The following is a 7,458-nucleotide window of genomic DNA, read 5'->3' as shown; positions in this document are numbered from 1 at the left end:
TCAGAGTGCTCCTACCGCAGTTGTCGAAATTCCGCAATAAATATCGCATTCGCATTTTGCGAAATTTCGATAAAATATCACGAATATTCTGAGCCAATCAGAGGGCTCCTACCGCAGTTGTCGAAATTCCGCAATCAATTTCGCATTCGCATTTTGCGAAATTTCGATAAAATATCACGAATATTCTGAGCCAATCAGAGGGCTCCTACCGCAGTTGTCGAAATTCCGCAATAAATATCGCATTCGCATTTTGCGAAATTTCGATAAAATATCACGAATATTCTGAGCCAATCAGAGGGCTCCTACCGCAGTTGTCGAAATTCCGCAATAAATATCGCATTCGCATTTTGCGAAATTTCGATAAAATATCACAAATATTCTGAGCCAATCAGAGGGCTCCTACCACAGTTGTCGAAATTCCGCAATAAATATCGCATTCGCATTTTGCGAAATTTCGATAAAATATCACAAATATTCTGAGCCAATCAGAGGGCTCCTACCGCAGTTGTCGAAATTCCGCAATAAATATCGCATTCGCATTTTGCGAAATTTCGATAAAATATCACGAATATTCTGAGCCAATCAGAGGGCTCCTACCGCAGTTGTCGAAATTCCGCAATAAATATCGCATTCGCATTTTGCGAAATTTCGATAAAATATCACAAATATTCTGAGCCAATCAGAGGGCTCCTACCACAGTTGTCGAAATTCCGCAATAAATATCGCATTCGCATTTTGCGAAATTTCGATAAAATATCACGAATATTCTGAGCCAATCAGAGGGCTCCTACCGCAGTTGTCGAAATTCCGCAATAAATATCGCATTCGCATTTTGCGAAATTTCGATAAAATATCACGAATATTCTGAGCCAATCAGAGTGCTCCTACCGCAGTTGTCGAAATTCCGCAATAAATATCGCATTCGCATTTTGCGAAATTTCGATAAAATATCACGAATATTCTGAGCCAATCAGAGGGCTCCTACCGCAGTTGTCGAAATTCCGCAATAAATATCGCATTCGCATTTTGCGAAATTTCGATAAAATATCACGAATATTCTGAGCCAATCAGAGGGCTCCTACCGCAGTTGTCGAAATTCCGCAATAAATATCGCATTCGCATTTTGCGAAATTTCGATAAAATATCACAAATATTCTGAGCCAATCAGAGGGCTCCTACCGCAGTTGTCGAAATTCCGCAATAAATATCGCATTCGCATTTTGCGAAATTTCGATAAAATATCACGAATATTCTGAGCCAATCAGAGGGCTCCTACCGCAGTTGTTGAAATTCCGCAATAAATATCGCATTCGCATTTTGCGAAATTTCGATAAAATATCGCGAATATTCTGAGCCAATCAGAGGGCTCCTACCGCAGTTGTCGAAATTTCGCAATTATTTTCGCATTCGCAATAGCGAAATTTCGCAAAAATTTCATTTAGTGACAGGAGCTCTGATTAGACCTTAGAGTGCTTTAAAAAAGGGTGTCCAATGCCACATTTTGAAACAAGTGTAAACGAGCCCTAAAAGTTAGGATCCCAATAAATACATTTATAGGTGGATTCAGAGAGAGTTAGGCCGGCGTATCAGTAGATACGCCGACCTAACTCGGAATCTGCGCCGCCGTATGTTTAAGTGTATTCTCAAACTGAGATACACTTAAACCTATCTAAGATACGATGGCTTGCGCCGTCGTATCTTAGGGTGCAATATTTAGTCTGGCCGCTAGGTGGCGCTTCCGTTGAGTTCGGTGTAGAATATGTAAATGCATAGATACGCCGATTCACGAACGTACGTCCGCCCGTCGCAGTAAAGATACGCCGTTTCCGTAAGAGATACACCGCCTAAAGATAAACCTGCCCCCTAGGTGGCGTAGCCAATGTTAAGAGGAGTTCCACCCAAGAATGGAACTTCCTCTTAACCCACTCCTCGCCCCCTTACATGCCCCATTTGGCATGTAATTTTTTTGGGGGGGGAGTGGGGGCTTCAGGAGAAGGGGACTTCCTGTCCCGCTTCCTCCTTCCGCCGAGGGGCTGCTAAGGCGATACGTCATATCGCCATTTGGCAGCCCCTCCCTGTAGGCGATCGCCTGGGACACGTGACAGGTCCCAGGCGATCGCCTGTCCAATCAAACAGCGCAGCGCCGAGCCGCGCGCGCATGCGCAGTGCCGCTCGCACATGCGCAGTGGGTGCCTGGCCGTGAAGCCGAAAGCTGTCACGGCCAGGTGCCCACAGTGACAATGAAGAAGCGTCGCTGGAACGCTGGAGCAGGTAAGTGTCAGTTTATTAAAAGCCAGCAGCTACACGTTTTGTAGCTGCTGACTTTTAATAAACTTAAAAAATGGGTGGAAAACCCCTTTAAGTATGGCCGTCGTTCCCGCGTCGAAATTTGAAAATTTTACGTCGTTTGCGTAAGTCATCCGTGAATAGGGCTGGACGTAATTTACGTCCACGCCGAAACCAATACGTCCTTGCGGCGTACTTTGCCGCAATGCACACTGGGATATGTACACGGACGGCGCATGCGCCATTCGTAAAAAACGTCAATCACGTCAGGTCACCCCCCATTAACATAAAACACGCCCCCTCAGCCTAATTTGAATTAGGCGCGCTTACGCCGGCCACATTTACGCTACGCCGCCGTAAGTTAGGAGGCAAGTACTGTGGGCCAGATTCACAAAGGGGATACAACGGTGTTTCTCCTGATACGCCGGCGTATCTCTGTTTCTATGTATGCGACGGATTAATAGAATCAGTTACGCATAGATATCCATAAGATCCGAGAGGTGTAATTGTTTTACACTGTCGGATCTTAGGATGCAGTACCGCGGCCGCCACTGGGGGGAGTTTGCGTCGTAAACCAGCATCGGGTATGCATTTTAGGAGTTACGGCGATCCACAACGGATTTTTGCGTTCGCTACGTCGCCGCTAGTCTAGTTTCCCGTCGCAAATTTAGTCGTCGTTTTGGGTGCCCTAACTTTAGTCAGCAATCGTATTGCGGTCTAAAGTATGGCCGTCGTTCCCGCGTCGAAATTTAAAATTTAACGTCGTTTGCGTAACACGTCCAGGAATACGGAAGTACGCTACGCGCGTCGCCGTTCGAAGAAATTACGTCACTTCGCGCAAAGCACGGCAGGAGTTCGGAAACGGAGCATGCACGGTAGGTCCGGCGCGGGAGCGCGCCTAATTTAAATGGCACACGCCCATTTAATATGGCCCGCCCTGCGCCGGAGGCCGCCGGCTTAGGTTTTCATCGCAAGTGCTTTGTGAATCAGGCACTTGCAATGAAAAATTGCGGCGGTGTAACGTATCTACGATACGTTACGCCGCCGCTCATCTACGTGAATCTGGCCCTAGGATCCCAATAAATACATTTAGGGGCAGATTCACATACCTCGGCGCATATTTTCGCCAGGCGTAGCGTATCTAAGATACACTACGCCGCCGTAACTTTTTTTTTTTCCGAATCCTCAAAGAATTTGCGCCGTAAGTTACGGCGGCGTAGTGTATCTTTGGCGGCGTAAGGGCGCGGAATTCGAATGGATGTGATGGGGGCGTGTTTTATGTAAATACGTCGTGACCCGACGTAAACAACGTTTTTTTTTTAACGGCACATGCGCCGTCCGTGGGGGTATCCCAGTGCGCATGCTCGAAATTAAACCGGAACAAGCCAATGCTTACGATGGTGACGTCATTCTACGCAAATTCCTATTCGCGAACGACTTACGCAAACGACGTAAAAAATTCAAAATGCGAGGCGGGAAGGACGGCCATACTTAACATTGAGTACGCCACCATATAGCAGGGGTAACTATACGCCGGAAAATGCCGAACGCAAACGATGTAAAAAAATGCGCCGGCCGGACGTACGTTCGTGGATCGCCGTAACTAGCTAATTTGCATACTCGATGCGGAATTCGACGGAAACGCCACCTAGCGGCCGCCGAAAAAATGCACCTAAGATCCGACGGCGTACTAAGACGTACGCCTGTCGGATGGATCCCAAAACAAAGATACGACGCGGGAACTTTGAAATTACGCGGCGTATCAATAGATACGCCGGCGTAATTCTTTTGTGGATCTGCCCCCTAGATCTTTGAACAAACAGAAAAGATTTGGTATAGAACTTGATGCAAAGGATTAGTCTTTTCATTAACAAATAGTTCCGTCAAGATTTCCATATGTTCACATCAGTGGTGTGAGAGGTGAGGCAATGCCACAGAAGTGCCATGTCGGGTGTTGAATGCGCTCCATCACCAAGCCTGTGACTGTATACCTGCTGGCAACTAATGCCGACGACCACCAGCAGTGTAGCCATAACAATCCTGACCTGAAGTGTTTACTGATAAGAAGACTATATAGGTAGATTCAGGTAGAGTTAGGCCGACTTATAGGTAGATAAGTCGACCTAACTCAGAATCTACGCCGACGTATGTTTAAGCGTATGCTCAAACAGAGATACGCTTAAACATAACTAAGATAGGACGGCTTGCGCCGTCCTATTTAGGTTGCATTTTTTCCGATGGCCGCTAGATGGCGCTTCCATTGCGGTCGGCGTAGATTATGTAAATGAGTTGTTAGGCCGATTCACGAACGTACGCCCGGCCGCCGCAGTCGATTTACGCCGTTTCCGTAAGGCCTTAGGCGGCCTAAAGTTATTCCACCTATTAGGTGGAATAACAATGTTATAGTATGGCCGCCGTTCCCGCCGCAAGGTTCGAATTTTTTACGTCGTTTGCGTAAGTCGTCCGCGAATCGGGAGTTACGTCGTTTACGTCCACGTCGAAATCAATAGGCCCGTACGGCGTACTTAGCCGCAATGCGCACTGGGAAATGTAGGCGCCCGGCGCATGCGCAGTGGCCAAAAAGCGTCAAAAACGTGAGGTCAAGCCTCATTACCATTAAACACGCCCCCCTCCAACCCATTTGAATTAGGCGCCCTTACGCCCGCCGCGTTTACACTACGCCGCCCTAAGTAAGGAGGTAAGTGCTTTGAGAATCATGTACTTGCCTCTCTTACTTAAGGCGGCGTAGTGTAAACACGCTAGGCTACGCCGCCGCAAATTAGCGCGCCCCTACCTGAATCTACCCATATAGAGTTTCACTTCATTAACTCAACTTCCCAGTGCTAAGGAGACAAGAAGTCCCATCGCCCCCTCCAAAAACAGAGCCAGCGCTGTTCCGAGTATTCTTCCCTTTGGACTGAGACAAAATCTCATCTACCGTGCGTGAATCCGCTGATGTTTAATCAGGTCGGAGTTGCTAATAAAAGCCTTGCCACACTCGGAGCAGGAAAACGGCTTTTCCCCCGTGTGAGTCCTCAGGTGGATGACGAGGTTGGACTTGCAGATGTAGCGCTTATCACACTGCGAGCAGGCATACGGCCTTTCCCCGGTGTGGACCCTCTTGTGGCGGCTGCACTCCGAGCTGCTGCTGAAGTGTTTCCCGCACTCGGAGCAGGCATATGGTTTCTCCCCGGTGTGGCTCCGGCGGTGCGCCACCAGCTGAGAGTTGGTGATGAAGCACTTGTCGCACTCAGAGCAGGATTAAGGCCGGTCACCAGAGTGGATCTTCCGGTGCAGGGCCAGGTTGGAGCTGTTGATGAAGCACTTGCCGCAGGTGGGGCAGAGGTATTGTTTTTGGCCGGAGTGGATCTTGCGATGGGTCACCAGGTTGGACTTGCTGCTGAAGTGTTTGCCACAGTCGGAGCACGGGTACTGCTTCTCTCCCATGTGGATCCACTGGTGCGTCACAAATTGCGTCTTGGTCTTGCCGCACTCCTGGCAGGCGTATTGTTTGTTGCCGGAGTGGATCTTCCGGTGGCTGTTCAGCTCAGCCTTGCTGATGAAGCACTTGCCGCACTCTGTACACGGGTAGGGCTTCTCCCCGGAGTGGCTCCTCTGGTGCCGGTTGAACTCCGACTTGTTGCTGAAACAGCGTCCGCAGTCCGGGCAGGCGTAAGGCTTCTCCCCGGTGTGTATCCGCAGGTGGGTCACCAGGTTGGAGTTACTGATGAAGCACTTCCCGCAATCCGAACAGGCATAAGGCTTCTCCCCAGTGTGGATGCGCCGGTGGGTCACCAAGTTGGACTTGACGTTAAAGCTCTTGCCACACTCCAAGCAGGCATACGGCCTCTCCCCCGTGTGAATGCGCTCATGCGTCTGGCAGTCCGTCTTACAGTTAAAGGACTTGCCACATACCATGCAGGAGAAGGGCTTTTCGCCCGTGTGACCCCTCTGATGGCTGAGCAGCTTGGAGCGATGCTGGAACCGCTTCCCACAATCCGAACACGAGAATGGCTTCTCGATGGTTGGGTTGGTGAGGTAGTTCCAGCTGCACCTGCCCGTGTAAGATTTGGTTTCCTGAGCAGGACCGCGAGGCACATTATTTTCAGAGTCAACTTCAGAGACGTTCTCCTTTTTTATCACAAAGGTTGTGTATTCTAAAGGGTCACCCGTCATACAGTCATAGGTGTCACTCAAATTCTCTTCATCACCTGGTGTGGTTTCCTCTTTTACCTGGACCGGTCCATGTGCAGGAGCTGCTGAGGATATATCGGTTACTCCATTGCTAGGTACTGACTCTTCCCTCACGTGACAGTGTACACTTTTGGTGGCTGTAGACATGTCTAAGTGTGGGGGAAGTTCTACTTCCCCTGACAGGTACTTTTTAACACAAGAAACAATAATGAGGCCTTCTTCTTCCTCTTTAATGTGACCCGGTGAACAGTCCAGAGAGTACGTTGTAGGAGAAGAGTCAGTTAGATTGACTTCTTCACTTGGGCAGGTCTCCTCCTTTATATCTGAAGGTGCAGTGATGTCACATTGAGGGAGATCTTCTTCTTCTTCATCATATAGAGTTGGTTCCTCAGCGATTTCCTCCGATGACTGGGTGACTTCTATCTTCTCAGTGAAGCGGAATTTGGCCATTGGGGAACCAGTACCAATACCATATTCTTCATTCATACGCTCTGATAACGGAGAAATGTTGTCCTGGGAACCTCCAAGCAATGAATCTGTTAGAAGGAAAAGTATGGCTCTGAGAGGGAGGAAACATGGGAAGAGTTGTGAGTCAGCCCACCCAAAAGTGACTTCTTGTTTGTTTGTAGATTCTAGAGAACTTCATCACTGAACGGTTCTCTACACCGGTGAGAAATACCGGTTGGGGGCCAGATTCTCAGCAGAGTTACGACGGTGTATCTCAGGAAACACCTTCGTATCTCTGTTTTTTGGCCCCGGGTATCTATGCGAGTGATTCCTAGAATAATTTTCGCATAGATACGGCCAAGATCCGACAGGTGTAAGTGACTTACACTGTCGGATCTTAAATGTAATTCCCCGCTGGCCGCTAGGTGGCGTTTACGTTCAGGTCTCATTTGTTTATGCAAATGAGCCTGATACGCCGATTCCCGAACGAATTTGTGTAGCGTAGCCGTCGCTTACGTTGTTTGCGTAAGC

The 7,458-nt window shown here is 48.6% G+C and overlaps 1 pseudogene; it reads right to left on the bottom strand.

Moving 5' to 3' along the window:
* Positions 1–5,126: 5,126 nt before the first annotated feature.
* Positions 5,127–7,036, bottom strand: LOC120909372 (annotated as a pseudogene).
* Positions 7,037–7,458: the final 422 nt, after the last annotated feature.

Source organism: Rana temporaria, chromosome 8 (genome assembly GCF_905171775.1).
Source record: "Rana temporaria chromosome 8, aRanTem1.1, whole genome shotgun sequence".
Classification (NCBI taxonomy): Eukaryota; Metazoa; Chordata; class Amphibia; order Anura; family Ranidae; genus Rana; species Rana temporaria.
The sequence above is the reverse complement of the archived record's forward strand: the minus strand, read 5'-3'. Positions and strand labels throughout refer to the sequence as shown.